Below are 17,790 nucleotides of genomic sequence, written 5' to 3' on the forward strand. Positions count from 1 at the left end.
TTTCACCAAATGTAGCCAAGAATAAAGATGATAAAGAGAAAGGTGCTAGTGGGAGAAACGGTACAATGTGGAGAAATCTTTTGGCACAGTGACCCATGGCTTTCTTCCTATACCTTATTTTGTGTAGGCCCTAAATTATTTTTTTCATGATAGAATCATAGGATACCCTGAGCTGGAATGGACCCACAAGGATCACCAAATTCACCTCCTGGTCCTGCTCTGGACAGCCCCAAGAATCACACCATGTGTCTTTGGACAGAGTGCTGTCCAAATTCTTCTGGAATTCTGTCAGGCTGGTGTTCTGAGGAGCCTTGTTCCAGCCACCCTCTGGATAAAAAACCTTGTTCTAATATCCAACCTAAACCTCCCCTGATACAACTTCAGGCCACTCCCTCGGGTCCTGTCGCTGGTCATCGCAGAGGAGAGATCAGTGCCCCTCCTTTCCTGAGTTCACGATTTTAGCTCTAAAGCCTGCCCAGTGACCCAGGAAGTTTATCCAAGGAAAAGGCACGATCCCATCCATAAGGAAAGGGTCCTAGCATGGATTGAGCCACCCTCCCAGTGGAGGGTGAACATCTCCAGGCAGGACTCAGCACGTTCAGAGGAGGAGAAACACCAAGTGCTGCTGGAAATAACCCCTCAGCTTTGGCCAGAGCTCGTTCTGCTGGCTCCTCTGTTAGAAGGCACTGTAGAAAACAGTTTACAGCCAGCAGAGATGTCAGACATGCCAGCTATTGAAGCCAGGAAGGCTCAGAGCCTGCGTTTCTCACTCTGCCTGAAGCACACAGACATGACTCAGGCTGGGGCTGTAATTATCCCGCTGGAAGCCGTGCCAGCTCTCCCTTGGTGTAACTTTAACAGAGTGCCAAAGGTGATGCTGGGTTTTTATAAAATCAATACCCTGCCTTTTACTCCACCTCTGCAATCCCCACCATTCTCTTGTTCAAACTCACTTTTGCAAGCCAGGAACCTCTGCAGCAGCAAGGTGGACTCAGGTTTGCAGCCCTGTGTGAGCTGGGGGAGCTGGAGGAAGGCAGGAATCCCCACCATGTTAAAAAAGGAAATTTCCAGTATTTGTGAGTTTTTTCAATAGTGGCAGAAGTCTGAACCTGTTCCCCCCACCTAATCTCTTTAACATCAGCTGAAGTTTCATGGCAGCTTCCAAAGGGATGGAGGTGCTTTATGGGCACAGAAGATTTCAGTGGGAGGTTATTTTAAGGCCACAAAAAGGAAGGATTAATTCTGTGCTGTTACCTTCTTCAGTGATCATTTTTGTCCCTATTTCACTGGTTAATTTAATAAACTGTGTCACCTCCTCAGTGTCTATTTTACTAACAGATAAGAGCTGTTTCACCGCAGAGTAACTCCCTAAATGGGAACAATGATATTTATATTAAAAAATCACCCTTCCCAATCTCTTTGGAGATGATGCCATGGAGCAGCCAGTGTGCTGAGCTCCTTCTGAGCTTGGCACAGGATTTCTTGCTGCCAGACACCTTCAAGGAGTTGGTTTGGGGCAGGAGCAGTGTGAGGATGTCTGTGCTGTGTGTCCTACACACCCTGCAGCTTCTGAAGTGAGCAAGAAATCCACAGGTCCTGGAGAGGCTGCTCGGGCATTTCCATAGAATCCCCGAATGGTTTGGGTTGGAAGGGAGACCTTAAAGATCATCCAGTTCTAACCCCACTGCCATTGGGGAAACTGGGTGGAATTCACTCCCTGCTATTAGTTATAATCCATCAAACCTTCCAGCACAATAACACTGCAGGTGCAATAAGAGGAAATTGTTCCAATCACCCAAATGTAGGATTTTTTGCTTGTGAAATTTTGTGAGTTCACAGAGCCCCTCTGCTCTGGAGCCAGGCTAGGAGAGCTGGGGGTGTTCACCTGGAGATGAAAAGGTTCCAGGGAGACCTGAGATCCCTGGAAATGTCCAAGGCCAGGTTGGATGGGGCTTGGAGCAGCCTGGGATAGTGGAAGGTGTCCCTGCCCATGGCAAGGAATGAGTTTTAAGGTTCTTTCCAACCCAAACCATTCTAGGATTATTCTAAATACCATGAAATCCCACATTAAATGCTTTTTCTTGCAGCAGTAAGCTGGAAATATTTCTTTGTATCCTCCCCTTTCTTTTTGGCATTTTTTCTCACTGCTGCTTATGACAGTGTTCTGGAAATGGTCCCACAGCTTCAACTTCTTCCCCTATTAATATAAATTAAAATAATCCTCTGAATGTCACAAGCAGGATGTAATTTTCCTTAAGGAAAACGAGGAAGCTAAAAATATTCCTTTGGCTACAAGGGTATCATCACATCCATGCTGTCACCACAACTGCTCCACAGCATCAGAGGCTGGTGGGAAAAAAAAAAAAGCAAAAACTCTCCAGCAACTCCCAGGATAGCAGGGATTTCATACTGGTTTTATCCAGCCCAATCTCCCAGACTCCACGTGGGCTCTGACATGTTTTTGATAAATATTATTAACTCTCCCCTTTGGAGGCACTTCCACAACTGGACACTCCAACCACGGGCTGCAAAGAGGTTTCTTTTTAATAAAGAGGGGGAAAAAAATAAACCACACAAGTGGGACCTGTTGGGGCTGCAAAAATCCAGCATCCAAATTTAGACACTCTCAACATCTATGCCTGAATTCCTGCTGGGTTTTTTTCCCCCTCTCTGCTATCCCAAAAGAATTTCCCTCTCTGCATTTGTGGTTCTTAAGGCTGTATCCTCCCTCCCACTCTGCACGGGGTGATTTTTGAAAAATGTGAATAAAAACTGAGAGTTTTGCCATAACTCCATTAAAAAAAAAAAAAAAAAAAAAAAAAAAAAGCCACTTTCTGCCAGACTTGTAAACAGATTATTGCAATGTAAATACTTCCTTTTTTAAATTATATCCCAGCACTTGATCTTATTACAAATCTACGCAAAGATTTTTCTGTTCTGTCTCTACATTTTTTGAAATATGTAATTATTATATTTTTATGCATTTGTATGATATGTTTTATTATTCTGCATTTATATATACACATATATATTATTATACATTTTAAATATATATATTAAAATTTTCTGGTGGTTGTAAATCAATAATAAAAAAGAAAAACTCATCCCCCAGAGCATTTTGCCTCTGTAACCCTGGAACAAATCCCTGCCACCCCTTCTGCCCCCCGTGGCAGTGGTGGCAGGGGGTGACATCCAGCAGCACAGCACAGCTGTGGCAGCCACCTGGCCAGCCACAAATCCACTCAGCCTCCCACTGGCTATTCCCAGACAGAAATGCTCCTGGAAAATGCTCAGCATCTCACCCATGACTGATCTAAAAAGCTTCCTGCTCCTCACTGTCGTGTCTGGTACCAAAACTGGGAGACAACTGATGGATATCTTGGGAAAGGCCGTGCCACTAATGCTGCTCCTCCTCAGCACCCCCCAAAATTCCCTTTGGGTCAGCTCCAGGAGCAGCCTGGCTGTGGCTGGGGGTGTTATTTAAGGTCGAGCCCATTTTCCCATCCTCGCCTTTGGATGCAGAGGTGAGACACAACCACCAGCAAGACACTCTTGATGTGACAAAAGCAGCTCTGGAAATTCAGGAGCAGCTGGAAAAGGCCCATGGAGAAGGCTCCCATTGTGGTTTGCTGCAATGGGAACACTGAGCAGGAGTAACTCTGGCTGTGAGCTGGTCCTGGGCCAGGAGCAGCTCCATGGGATCCGTGTGGGAATGTGAGTGATGCAGGGAAAGCAGCACCTCCCCTCACAGCCTCCACTCCAGGGAGACTTTTCCCACAAGTGGCTCTTGCCCTGTGCTGTTGTGACCTAAAGATCCCCTCAGCCTCTGCCCTGGCATCTCCCAGCAATCCCAGCAGACTGGGAGCACTGGGAAAGGGGTCCCAGCAGGGTCTGGAGCTGGCCCAAGGATGGGGATCCCGCCCTGCTCAGGGCTGCTCTCCCTTTTCACCCCTCAGTGAGGTTATTTTTAAGCCCCATTCCTCTCTGTGCTGCTGCAGCCTGACTCCTGCAAAACTCAGACATTAACTCTGGTATTTTGGTTGTTATTCCTTTATTCCTTGGCTCACATCCTGCTTTTCTAGGACACCACATGAGCTCCAACTGCTTCACAGGGACAGAGAATATTTGACTTTCCAAGCCTGCCCAGGGCCCTGGGACATCCCCATCACGTGCTGCTCTGTGAAGCCTCCTCAACTTTTACATCTTTATATCAATATTTAGGTGTTGGAGCTGAACTGTTTATTTCATTTTCTTCCAGTAAAGCTTGCATCCTCCGAGAACATCCTGTAGCTTCCCAGCCTTTATTTGGATTTCCACAGCATTTTAACAACAATAATGTAATTTCCCAGCAGAGCTGTTAACGTCAAGCTCCGTGAGAAATGAATATACTGAATATCAATGTTCTTTTCCTCTTCCATTTTGCCTCGTTTGGCAGCTATTTTTACCTCAATTCCCTCGAGGACCCTCCTCTTTCTAAATGCATTTTTCAGTTTAAAATCCCAAGCAACATTCAGCCTCCATGACTTTTGCTTTTGGATGCTCCTGAGCAGAGAAACCATTCCAAGATGATCCTCAGCTCCTGCAAACTCTCCCAACACAGGTGTTCAGGTTTAGGTTCCTTAAAAATAGAATTTTCATGATTAAATCCTTTTTTAGTAAGGAATGACACCATGTTCTGCCCACCATGTGTTCATACTGTCTTAGGGGGAGGAGAAATAATGAAAACCCCACAGATTTTCAAAGACACCATGAAAGTTACTGTTTAAAAGTTCAGTCAGCATTAATTGTGGCAGTAAAGCCTGAAGTATTTCAGGTGGAAAATAATTAAATTCATCTCAGGAAGTACAAATCCATCAGGGCTACACACATTTGGGGAATTGTTTGGAGTTTTATTTTTAATCTAGGAAATATTTACAGTGAAAAATAAAGAATTCTTGATGCTACTGAACTGTTACTGAAGCTCTTGCATATATAGAGTATGAAATTGCTGCAAGCTGGCTTTAGAAGCAGTTTTGTCTGTCATTTGGGGGGATTTTATTACTTTTTACCTGAAGTCAAAGCTGTATTTATGACCTTTTTTATTCCTTCTGTCACAGCTGAAAGCACCAGCTCCATCAGAAATCCCCGACACCAAGGGAGCTCCTGCATAACCCAGTGAGCAAAACCAACAAAACCAGCTGCCTTTCAGAAAAATCTAAATTAATATTTCTCCTCTGCTTGGTTTGCTCTGCACTGGAGCATTTTCTGCATCACCTGCTCCCCATATCGGAGCAGCCAGGAACCACCTTATCCATCAGCTAAGGGACAATTCCAACCACTTTGGAAAGGGAAAGGAGGGGGAATTGCTCTTCAGAATCCCTGTTTGCCACCCAGGTAAAAAGCTGGTGAAGAAAGGGAACACCAAGGTGACAGAGCCAGCTGTATTTTTTAGAGGCTTTGCTTTCCTGCCTTCCCAAGCTCATTCCCACAGGCAGAGATGGTCCCAAAGCCTGGTGCTCCTGGAAAAGCTGCTGGCAGCTCACCTGGAGGGATTTTACAGCCTGACTGCTCAAGGCTGGGGACAAAACCTCTCCATGCCCCTCCTCACTGAAGTCAGAACCTGTGAAAAGCAATTTCCAACCTGGCTTCACATCTGGGCAAGGCAATTTCCTATTCTAACTGGATTTTGGCCATCTTAAAGATATATTCTTATTTTCCTCCAGCATGAGAAGTTCTGTCACACCTGTCTCAGTTTGAAGCCTGGGAAGCAGCACTGGGTGCATCCACATTCAACATTTCCAAAGAGTCATTTAAAGAGTTATTTGGGCAATCCCACAGGTGCCAACCATCCTCCTTGGGAATGCAGCATCCCTGTCCAAAGGCCCAAAGCTTGGGCAGCAGGAATTCTCTACCAAGGCTGGAGAAGCAGCTCTCATTCATCTGTGACCTTCCCACAACAGATTTGGCTCTTACACACCATGAATGGGACAAAACCTTGAGTTTGCTCCATGCAAGTTGGCTCCTCTCCCCTCCAGAGATCCCTTTGCATGCTCTCAATTCCCAGTTTTCATGGACACCAACATTAGGAGAAGCCTGCCAAGCTCAGGGAGCCCCATCCCACTCCAAAATCCCAGAGATATCCTAATTGCTTCCTAGTCCAGCTGAATGTATTCCCACTTAAACCTCACTGCTTGATAAACTGCCAAAAAAAATCTGAGCTCCCAGGGAGAATATTTATTTACAATTCAGAATTTATACATGCATTGCACGGCATCTGAAGGGGTTTTTTTCCTCCCAAACATACAAATCAGCAATTAAAATATTTGGAATGTGCCATTTCTAGCCAATGCCCAGGGCTGTGTGTTATCTCACAGTTGTAATTTGTTGCTGGGTGCTGGAGAGGCTTCAGCAATTTCCAGCTGCCTGAAGCTCTGGGAGAAGCTTGGCTGCTTTCAAGGCAGTGGAAATGAAAGGAGAAGATGAGCTAAGTGTTGCTAGCAAGGTTTGCCAGGGAGGATGGACATCTCCTTTGTGACAGCTCCAGTAGAAAGCTGGGCTGGAGGTGCCTGGGAAGCCACTTTTCCCACGGGGAAAATGACACCTTGCCAGAGCTGGAACTCTCCTGAAGAAATTAGAGAAGATATGGGCAAGTGGAGCCCAGCAAGGGAGAGCAGGAAACCTTGGGGAGTGGATGGCATTTTTATATAGCTTAGTTTGTCCAGCAAGACCATCCCAAGCCATCCCATCTGCAGCAGGAACCTGATGTGATGGGAAGAGCAGGATCACTCAGAAAGGAGGAGGTGCCTCCAACACCACCCACACCTTTAGAGATTGTCCAAAATATTGGGATGGAATTCCTCCCTGGGTGCTGTGGCTGCCCCTGGATCCCTAGAAGTGTATAAGGACAAGGCTTGGATCATCCTGGGATAGTGGAAGGTGTCCCTGTCCATGACAGGGGTAGCACTGGATGGGATTTAAGGTCCCTTCCCACCCAAATCCATCTGGGATTCTGCTCTGGAGTGGTGGTGTGAGTTTTTATTTAAAGAAACACCATTTTCACCAGACATGGAAATATTTGAAGGTTCAAGTCTGGCCACAGCTGAAAAGGGCTTGTTATAAACATTCACTCCAAATGGGTGTGTTTCCCATCCCTCACTCTGCAGGGCAGCTCAGAGGACAGTGCTGGGAGAGCTCCTTTGAAGCAGCAAACTGCAACACCCCAAAACCTGCCAGGGTCTCAGATTCATTTAAAAAATAATAAAAATAAAATAAACACTTGAAATGACAAAAGATACCCCTTACACCTATGTTGAAGTGACACAGGTCTGCTTAAACTACTATTTTTACTATTTTTCCATTCTTTTCTATTAAATATTGACTCTGCTTGTGGTTAGGAGTCACACATCCCAAACCAAACACCACTGCCCTGTATCACAGACCCTTTTTTGTTCACATTTGGCCTCATGAGGGCAGACCCAGCTCCACTACCCACCTGAATTTAGGACAGCCTGGACTCCAAGAGCAGGATTTTGCTGGCTGGATCCAAACCCAAACCCTTAGGGAAGTTCACGTTCAGCCCAGGCAGAGGGGCCAAGCCTCATGATTCAAGCTGAACTGCTTTCTGTAGCCTCCCAAAGGAGGAATGAGCCTCTGAGCTGGGGTCCAGCAAGGCCCCCTACCCCAAAACCCAGCTCTGCACCAACAACCCCAACCCTTCCAGCTCAGGGCCACCCATCAGCAAACCCAAACCCAGCACTCAGACCACCCACAACCCACTGGGGAAAGGAGGCAGGAAAAACAGCAAGGTTCAGGGAAATATTTTAAGAAATCCAGCCCCTGGCCAGAGCTAATTTGGGGTCTGAGCACTTTGAGGCTGCTGGAGCAGAGGTGTGGAAGCCTCCACCATGAGCTGTCTGTATTTAGGGGGGCAGTAGGGCACTTTGCACCCACTTTGGCACCTCTGCAATTTGTGTAGGTGAGTAATTATTTCTGTACCTGTGACCTGGAGGAGCTGGCCACCCATTCCCAGCTCAGGACTTTCCTTTCCAAGAATTCTCAGCATTCATTGATAGTTTCTCAAGGGTCACAGGAGCCTTTTTAAATTCCTTTTGCAATTTCCCATAGCCACCTTCCCACTCTTCATCTTTGAGGTGATCTGGGACAGGCCACACATTCCTGATGGAGCAAAGCTAACCCTGACTTGCTTTACCTGACTCAGGGAAAGACAGGGACTTCTAACAGGACAAGAAATGGCTTTTAAGTGATGTGAGAGGGCAGGTTTATATCAGATATTAGGAAGGAATTGTTCCTGGGAGGATGGGCAGGCCCTGACACAGGGTGCCCAGAGCAGCTGTGGCTGCCCCTGGATCCCTGGCAGTGTCCAAGAGCAGGGCTTGGAGCAGCCTGGGATAGTGGAAGGTGTCCCTGACATGGCAGGGGTGGAATGGATGGGCTTTAAGATCCTTTCCAACTCAGCCCATTCTGTGATTCAATTTTTCAATTAATTTATAAACCAGGATCTTACAAAGTCCATTCAGGATATCAAAGCCAATCCCAGCCATTATTTCTTCCCTGAATCCCTTGTAAAGGTTCTGTACCAGTTTTATAAACTTCTGAACTCAATGCCTTAGTGACAGCAGGATGTCCCAAGTGTTTTTCTGCCATCCCACAAGATGATAAAACACACCTGAATTCAATGTGCTGCAGAATCACTTTTCAGGAGAAAGTTATTGCACATTAGAAAGGTACAGTGAGTCATGAGCACACAACCACCCTTTAAACTTAGTGAAGTGGGAAATATTCCACCAATGCCTGCATCCACCAGGCTGACACTGGAGATATGAAATGTGCTTTGATGAAAAACACAAGTGGAAAAAAGCAAAAGCTACGTGGAAGGAAACAAATCACAAACTATTTGCTCTGCTTCCCTAGGTGGCCAAAGCTCAGAAGAGGTAAAAGATTCAGCTTAGTGGTTAGGCCTGGCTTGCAAGTCCCAACCTGCTGCTTGGAAAAAAAATCTCATTTTCCTCCCTGGTCTCCCAGCAGAGGAAAAATCTGCAAGGCCCAACACCACCTTTTAAATTTTGTTAAAAGCACATTTATATACAAAAATAAAGCCTCATTCCTATCTATCTCTGCTGCCCAGACGTGCCCAGTTCTTCATGCAAATTGTTCCCATTTCTCTTATCAGTGCCCTTATATCCCCAGATCAATACCACTTTTCCTACCTCCCCCATTTGCCCTCACCAACAAACTGGACCAGTGGCCTTGACCTCATTTTCTTTACACCTGCACCCAACCTCTGGGGTATTTCCTTCTCCCCAGCAGCTCTCCCTTTCCAGGTAGGATATATTAAATATATCTCTCAGGATTTATGCTGTAGGCAGCCAGGCAGGCTGGGCCACACTGAGTTCATGCCACCCTTGTGCAGGGCATCCTTCCAAAACAAACAAAGACCTGTGCAAGTCCTTGTCTTTCCCATCCCACTTATTTGTCCTGAAACAGAAAGAAAAAGGAAAAAAGCCCAAGGTTTTTCTCCTGCCCACACAGAAGCCATAAAAAGGTGCTGCAAAACAGCCCCATCTGTCCTTTAAGTGTAATTATTTGCCTTGGGAGCTTTGTTTTCAACTGGGAGAGAGGTTTAAGTTTATTATTTTAAGGAGTCCTAACAGCATTAGAAGATTTACTGTCGGTGATTTGCACAGTAAATTCAATTACTGCTTTTCACTTCTGTTCAGTGTAAACCATTACTATCAGAACATTCTGGTTTTTTGAAAACTCTTAAAGGAGAAATAAAAGCTGGAAGTGCCCAAGGCCACTGGATGTGGCTTGGAGCAGCCTGGGAGAGTGGAGGAAAATGAGCTTTAGGGTCCTTTCCAACCCAAACCAGTCTGGGGTTCTATAACATTTTGCAGAAAGGATTTTCTTTTTTAAGCTGTGCCACGTAAATCTTAACACCTGTGACTTCAAGGTTTGCCTTCATACCTAATGGGAGGACTTTGTTTTATAAATTTACAACTTCTTTCTGAAGTACCTGGTGTTTTTAGGCCCGTGATGCTCCTGCTTTTTCCTAAGACTAGGTGGAGGTCACAGTCTCAGTATGAAGAGACAGAAGTAGGGAAGCAGGCTGGGAAATTGCCAGCAGAACTAAAAATATTGGAATGTAACTTCCCCAGTATTTGGCTCTGATGATGCACTTTGAAGAATTTTTTTGCCAAAGGGGAGAACACACCAGCAGGGACAGGATTCAAACACTTCTCGTGTCGAGCACATTTGCAGGAAAGCTGTTGCCACCAGCTCCAGTTTGAAATCACTTCTTTGCAATTATTCTTGGACACGGATTTTAGGAGCCAATTTTGAGCAGAGAAATGGGGAATGAGGTCATTTTCTGAGCCTGCTGGCTCTCACTTTCCTGTGTGCAGGTGCAGGACCCTGTTCTTGTGCTGTGATTATTCAGGCTGGCACTGCACTATGGAACAAGAGTGCACTATTTATACTGCTTTTATCCAGAGGAGCTGGAGAAACACCTGAGACTGAAGGAGTTGTAACCACAGCTTTACAAAAGTCACTGGACTCACAGCAGAACATTTATGGAGCAGCAGAGTGTCAATATTTGATCCATATCCCAGCATCAGCCTTACACAAACACAGGTCATATCAAACTATCCTCAATCAAAGGAATACTTATGACCACAGATTTATCTTGAAGCCACAGGCACACAAAACTTTTATAATTAATTCTGTTTTCTTTGGCAGCAGCCTTTGGGCACAACTGCTGCTTCTCCATGGCACAAACAAACCCAAAATGTCTCGGCCACAACAAGGAAAAACTGGCAAATTGAGAGTCTGGAGAGTCCCAAGCTTGAGGGAAAGGGGTGCAGAAACCTCACTTGTGCCCATTTTTTAATTTTATTTTTTGATTTTTTTTAATCTAATATCAGTTTTGGAATTAGGACCAAGTGGTTTTCATATCTCTAAATACAAATACACACAGGCTGTTTGCTCCACTATAAATTCCTTCTCAGCTTAGCAGCAGCTCTCTAGCAGAGTGTGAGTCAGGCTGCTGAAGCAAAGGATTGTTTTTGGAAAGCATTAAGACTTCAACTGAATTATTCCTAATTACAGAGCACAGTGATATTACAGCATGCAGATTTATTCAGAGGGAAAGGGAAAAACTGTGATTTTTAGAGAGCTATAATGAGCTGCGATGGTTTTTAGCAATGTCTCTTTGTACACACACAAAAGCCTCCCCAATAACTGATACACATCCCTCTAAATCTCTAGCTGACTTGGGAAAAGTCAAGGCAAGGCTCTGATCCTGCTCCTCCTGACACCAAGGATGTTTTTATTGGCTTTATTGCTATGTTAAGGGACAGCTGCTGATCCCCAGCAGGACTTGGCACAGAAATTTGCCATAAACCCCTTGCTGGACATCCTGGAAAACTTTGTGCAGCACTTCCATGGAAAGCTGGAGATCAGCCCCCTCCCCTCAGAGGGTTTGTGGCAGTAAATAAATAAATAACCCAAAGGGGTAGCATGCACTCAAGTGTCATTTTTGCTGAGCTGGAAGTGCTTTTCCCTGATCCCACCTGAGGCAAACCCTGGAGGAGGCAGCCCACTGTGATTGTGGAGAAGGAAACAATTATGTCCTACTACTCTTGGGGCTGCTCCACTCTGCCTCTCAAGAGGCTTTCAAGGAAACATGAGCACAAATCACATCTCCTCTCTGATCACTTTTCCTCAGAAAATCTTTGGCAGAGAGAGGAAGACAGGGAAGGAAAGCATCACAGCTGCCCTTCCTGCACAACCTCAAAAAATGATGCTGAAATTCCAACCCTTCTGGCATCAGAATGGCTTTCCATGTCCATATCTATCATGATATTCCCTCACACCTGTGGGTTAATCCACAGCTGGTTTCTATCCCAAAGTGCCCTGTTTCCATGCCATGGCCAGCTGCATTTCACCCCCTCTTGCTGACAGATGTGACCTGCACTCAGGTAACACCTCACATTTCCCCCAGAGACACTTTTTCCTTGCTCTTTTCACTGCTGGGCCCATGAAGGTGTTTGCCACTTGATTCTATGGAGCTGCTTTGCTCCTCCCACTGTCACAATTCCAGGGCAGAGGCATTTAATTTGTCACTGAGTGATTTCAGCTCGTTTTCCTGTGCAGCCAGAAGTGCTGGGAGCCTTCAGTCTGAAATCCAGTGATCAAATCCCACCAGTCCCTTAGGACAGGACAGGCTGGTGTGCTAAAGACAGAAAAATCCTTTTGACAAGGCAAAAATCCATTGTTACATCTGCCCTTCATTCCCAAGCTCTGCCCTGGAGATCAGGACAAGCAGCAGATCCCAAGCTGTGCTCAGGGAGAGGTGCTCATAACTGGTTGGGAAGGGCTTATTTGGGGGTTTTCCTCCTTTGAATGTGCTCCAAAAGCTGCATTTGAACCCTTAAATTCTGCAGAAAGGTGGGTAGCAGATGGCAGAGGTTTCCTTGGGAGCAATCCCACGTTTGGGCTGGGAAATGGGAGCAGCACCCTGGTGAGACAGAGGATGCTGACAGGGAGGGGATGCTCTCCATGAGGGATCCAAGCCCTGCCATCTCCCCCCTCAGGGACACCTCATGCTTTTAAAGCTGAGCAAACACAGGCACAGCTCTTTTCCAAACCTGAAACGTCAGCAACACCTAATTATAGATGCTTCATTTAACAGGGCTGCAAATGAAGCCCAGGACTGCATCTGTGTGGTGGGGGTCAGCTCTGGGCTGGCAAACCATGCCCCCAGCTCTGAGGGCAGAGACAGCCACAGCAGGATGCAATTCCAGGGATGGATCCCAATGCTGGGATCCTAAACTTGCACATCACAGCAGGAAAATGGGTCAGTGGTGAGCACGGTGGTGCTGCTTTGACTTGGTGATCATTAAGGTCTTTTCCAAAACTTAACAATTTTATAATTCCACTAAATCACTCTGCTAAAGTCCTGTGGTATCCCATTTCATTCCTGTGAGGATTCAGAAGGATTTTGGAAAGAGCCAAACATTCAATTCAGCTGGTTCATCACCAGATGAGGCACAAAGGCCACAGACTCAGGGTTGCCCCACCTGGAAGCCACCCCTTGGTGGATTTATTCACAAACTTTTTTGGGTGCAACAAACCCTCCCCAAAACCTTCACTGGCTTTCCCCACTGCGAGGAAACCATTTTGTAGCAATTCTTTCTTTGCTTAGGCCACCAAGAGGAATTCCTCCACCACTAGGGATTTCTCACTCCTGCCATCATCCTCCAGCAAACCCAAACCTCCTGGAAACCCTAAAAGTGTCACGAGGCTGTGTCCCTTCTCCCAGCATCACCTGCCTGTGTGATGATCCCAGCCCTTAGGCTGGAGCTGCCTTTGGTGCTCTGCATTATTTAGGGCAGGCTGGGTGCTGTCTGAGGCAGTATCTGGTCAAAGGCCTGTGGGGAGCTGGCAGATAGGGCGGGTTAACGTTTAACCTGCAGGACTGTAAAGCAGCCCGGGGCTGCTGAACCTTTGGAGTTTGATATGATGATTAGGGAATAACCGCAGTGACACGTCGCAAACTCCCCACAAGCCAGGAGCCCTCGTTCCTGGGGGGCCACCTCCAAAATATTGCTCAGGTAGGAGGATTGCTCAGGTAGGGGGCTGCTCATGGCTGGGAAATTTGGGGTGTGGGAACTGGGGCTGGTGGTGAGGTGGGACTGAGAAGGAGCAGCTCCATCAGGAGCCTCCCGCTCCAAGTGTGCCCCAGCATGGGGCTCACAGGCTGGAGCTGCCCTGCTGGGGGCTGGGACCCCCACACAGCCCCACACCGCTGCTGCTGGCTTTGGGCTGAGCAGGGTGGGCATGGAAGGGCTCCTCAGGCACCTTGGAGTGGTTTCTACCTGGCAAAGCCATGCAAAGAGGGGGTTTTCTGCTTTTCCTTCTTGCCTGAAAAGCGAGGCCAGACGAGGGGGAGGAGGGATTTTCCCTGCCATAATTCACTCGGGATTTGTTAAAGCGCAACTTTCTGAGGCTTAATCATTAGAGATCTTTCCAGCTGACTTGGTGTCCCTCCTTCTCTTTGCCACAGATCAGTCTCCCTAGCAAAGGCAGTGGCTGCTCCTAAAACCCCATCAGTTTCCCTTAATCCCATCCAACCAGCAGCACAGAATGCTCCTCCCAAGCTCTTTTCCCAAAACAGGAGTTTTGGGTGGGAGCAGAGAGGAAAGGAAGGATGGGTTCAAACTGTCTGGCACATGGGGATGCAAATGAAACACTAGGGAAGGAGGCTGGGCTCAGCATCCTAGAGTGGCTTTTTGGGGGGCATTTTGTGTGCATTTGGCCACAGAGCTGCAAAAGCTGTGCCCAATAGGAAAGGGATTCCAAAGGGAGAAGTTGATTCCCAAGCAAAAGGGGCCGAGCAAAAAATTTGCCAGGTTAGGCATGAAACGTTTTCTCCAGACTCATGTGCTGCAGCGTGCTGCTCTGAATTTTCCCTGCTTTCCTGCAAATGTCTGTGAGTCCCCACACTGTGTAGAGCCACTGGAGCTGGAAAACACCCCCCAGCCTGCTGGGAAGCCAAGGGACAAGAGCCTCGTGCTGCGTTGCTCAATCGGACTCCGTCCCTCGCTGTGTCACCCCAGCGAGGAGCTGGGGCAGCTCACAAGGCTGCACAGATTTTGGGGAAGGACATGAAGCATGCTTGGTGTTTATGGATGTATAGAAAGGAGTATATATTGCTTGGAGCCTGGAGGGAGGGGAAAATATCCCCAAGACATTGATAACTTAGAGGAAAATAGGTTTGGGGTTTTTAGGGGAAAGAGTGAATATCAGTATCGGGTCTTTCCAAAGGTTGTTATTCTTCAGGAGGAGCAATTGCACTGAGGGGATACCAAACAAAATAGCCTTAATTAGATGTGTCCAAGTGGCTCAGCACAGCCAGGTCTGTATTGATCCTGTGGGATAAACATGGGTTTGCTATCTCCTTCATGGAACTGGGAAACAGCTCTCTCCAAAAAGGCTGCACAGGGGCAGGCTCTGCCCTCAAATACCCCCTCAGCAAAAATCCTAGCATGAGAGACATCCCTTGGCTGAGGAAAGAGACTCCTCCTTGTCCAAATAACCCAAAAGCGAAGCTAAATTTTCTGCAGTTTTTGGGGTAAAAGCTTCTGAAATCATCTTGCGGATGGATGGATGGATGGATGGATGGATGGATGGATGGATGGATGGATGGATGGATGGATGGATGGATGGATGGAGCAAAGCCAGAGGATGTGCTGTAGTAGGTGTGAGGGATATGCAGTCATGGAGAGGTGGTATCATGATAGGTTTGTTTCTTGTTGATGTGGGCTTGCAAGGTATAAAATGACCTTTTCTTGGACCTTGGCACTTCAGAATTTCAGCAGAAACCTAAAATAAATGAGAGTGGAGAGGAGAAAACCAGACACAGTGATATTCTGATCTAAGGTAAAAGCAGAACCTTCATTTTCTTGGTGCTGTGACCATAAGTTGGTGCTATTGTCAAAATTTCATAAAAAAATGAGGATAAAATGGGAAATATTGATAGTTTCCCACTTGTGAAGTTGTTAATTTCAATTTAAACTTCTGGACAAAATGCAACTTCCCCCTCTCCTTTTTTTTTCCTTCTCTTTTTCAAGTGGTGGCTCTTGTTAATGATAATCCATTTTAAGGGCAAATCCCCAAAATTGGTTGAATTCCAGAACTATTATTTCTATTTAGTGTGGCTGGGTTGATTCTTTTTGAAAGCAGTGCTGAAAGCACTGCCTAAATTTGCTGCAGTCATTCACATTTTCCATCAGCAGCCACGGAAGGGGGGTTTCCCCTGCGAGGGTGGATTTGCTAATTGATTCCTGGCTCGGGGAACAAAGAAGGAGTGAAAGTAATCGTGTTTCCTCTGGGTGACAAGAATTCTCCTCCCTTAAGGTAAAAAAAAAAAAAACAACCAAAAAACCAATCCCAGCATACTTGCACTGCCTGCAATTTGGGGAAAGTGCTGGAATTCCATGAGTTTCAGAAATTAAACATCCCCCCGTGATTAGTACCCTGGAAAAGGTCTGGATGCCCTGATGGACACATGGGTGTGGCACCTGGGGATGTGGTTTGGTGGTGGTTTGATGGTTGGACTCGATGATCTGAGAGGGCTTTTCCAGCTTAAATGATTCTGTGAATCCATGAGATGGACCCTTGGGTGGCAGGGGTGGAAAAGTGCGCTATCCAAAAAAAGCTTTGATGTCCTTGGCTCAAAGGAGGCAGGAAGGAAGGAGGGAGAGAAGTGCTTGGAAAACTGCAGGGTGGAAAGCCTGTTTTCCTAGGATTGGTTGTGTTGGGATTTATACCTGAAAGAGAAAAGCCACAGATGGGGTAAAGCTCTTTAGCTTATAAATTACCTGTGAATGACGTAGGGCTGGTAATTAATAGGTGTGAACTGAGTGCTCAGAGTTGGGTGGTGCCCTGAGCTGTCCATGTGTGCTCAGCCCTGAGGGTGCAGTCCAGTCCCGGTCTCCTTTGGAACTGGGACCGGGGGCTTGCAGATTCCTTTGGAATCACGAGTGGGCACTTGCGGGTGTGGTGGAAGGGTCCACAGCTCCACAGCTCCAGGTGAGTCGGGGCACCCTGAGGATGAGCATCCTGCATCTCTTCCATGGGGCAGGGTTGTTTCCGTGGGTCAGGCAATGTGTGGAAGCACCAGGCACAGATTAAAGCCGGATCTTTGTTAACAACACTCCCTCCCCACTCCAAACCTGCTGGGTTTTGCAGCAGGCTGTGATTAAAACTTCATTGCAACCTTGAATGCTCTTGCTGCCTAATTCCGAGTGGATTGCTTCAGCACATCCTGGAGTGCATCCGTGTCTAGACATGCTGGTCTAGAGCCCGAAATCTTTGCAGGATGCCTTACCAGAAGAGCCCAGAGAGCTCGGCTGTCTTATCTAATAAGGCAGATGGCAGAGAAGAATATTGCTGCTGCTGGAAAAGCATCAGCCAGGGAGATGCTATGTTCCCATCCATCCAGCCCCGAGGCTTGTGCTCACTGCTCAGCGTGACATCACCCCCGGGAGGGACAGAGACCTTCCTGGAAATCCCTCCTCCCTGCAGGAGAGGATGCTGGCCTGAAAGGATCCTGCAAGTGCATCCAAAGCAGCAGCCCTGGCAGCACTCAAGTCCAGATCTGAGGGCTATGAGACACCCACCCACGGAGAACTGCAATTTGATCCCTCAATTCCCTGTTGAAACCAGGATGCTCCAAAAGCAGAGTATAAGGGGCCAGATTTGCAGGGGGACAGTTTTCCCCTATAGGGTGGGTATGGGGTGTCTCTGCCGAGGCAGGGGAGGGTGCAAAACCAATCTGGATTTTAGCACTTTTTTTTTAAGTGGTTTTTTTTTTGTTGGTTTTTTTTTTTTTTTTTTTTGTTGGTTGGGGTTTTTTGTTTTTTTGTTTTTTTTTTTTTTGTTCTTTCTTTTAAATGCTCACTTTCTCTTTCTGAGGCATCCTGGGAAAGGCTCCAAGTGGTTTTTGCACAGCAGTGTGCTAATCCTGCCGCGTGCCTGCTGAACACCAGCTCCAGAGGAGGCAGCAAGCAAAGACACCACAAACATCGACAGGGTTTTGTTGCTGCCCTCAGAAGGGCAGAACAAGCCAGTAACTGCTGCAGAAATCACTCATCTGGGAATTAGAGACAGGAGAGAGCTGTTGCATTGGATAATCCATGCCCCAGCCCCTGCACACTGGTAGTAATTAAAACACTGGAGAGCCTGGGAGGACAGGAAAGAAATAAAATAAGATAAAATTGGAAGAGCCTC

General features: G+C 46.8%; 1 protein-coding gene and 1 long non-coding RNA gene across 5 annotated transcripts in view; both read left to right on the plus strand.

The window, feature by feature from the left end:
* LOC306805146 overlaps positions 1-17,790 on the plus strand; it is a 408,612-nt gene that overhangs the window by 220,016 nt on the left and 170,806 nt on the right. The gene's annotated exons all lie outside the window — the stretch shown is intronic.
* A1CF (APOBEC1 complementation factor) overlaps positions 13,483-17,790 on the plus strand; it is a 28,533-nt gene continuing 24,225 nt past the window's right edge. For 2 of the 4 annotated variants that reach the window (XM_079312520.1, XM_079312522.1), the window contains exon 1: positions 13,483-13,610. The gene's annotated coding sequence lies outside the window, so the exon portion shown is untranslated. Of the gene's footprint in view, positions 13,611-15,366; positions 15,439-17,790 lie in introns of all 4 variants that reach the window. The other 2 variants (XM_079312521.1, XM_079312523.1) reach the window with 2 other exon arrangements.

Source organism: Erithacus rubecula (genome assembly GCF_903797595.1).
Source record: "Erithacus rubecula genome assembly, chromosome: 9".
NCBI lineage: Eukaryota > Metazoa > Chordata > Aves > Passeriformes > Muscicapidae > Erithacus > Erithacus rubecula.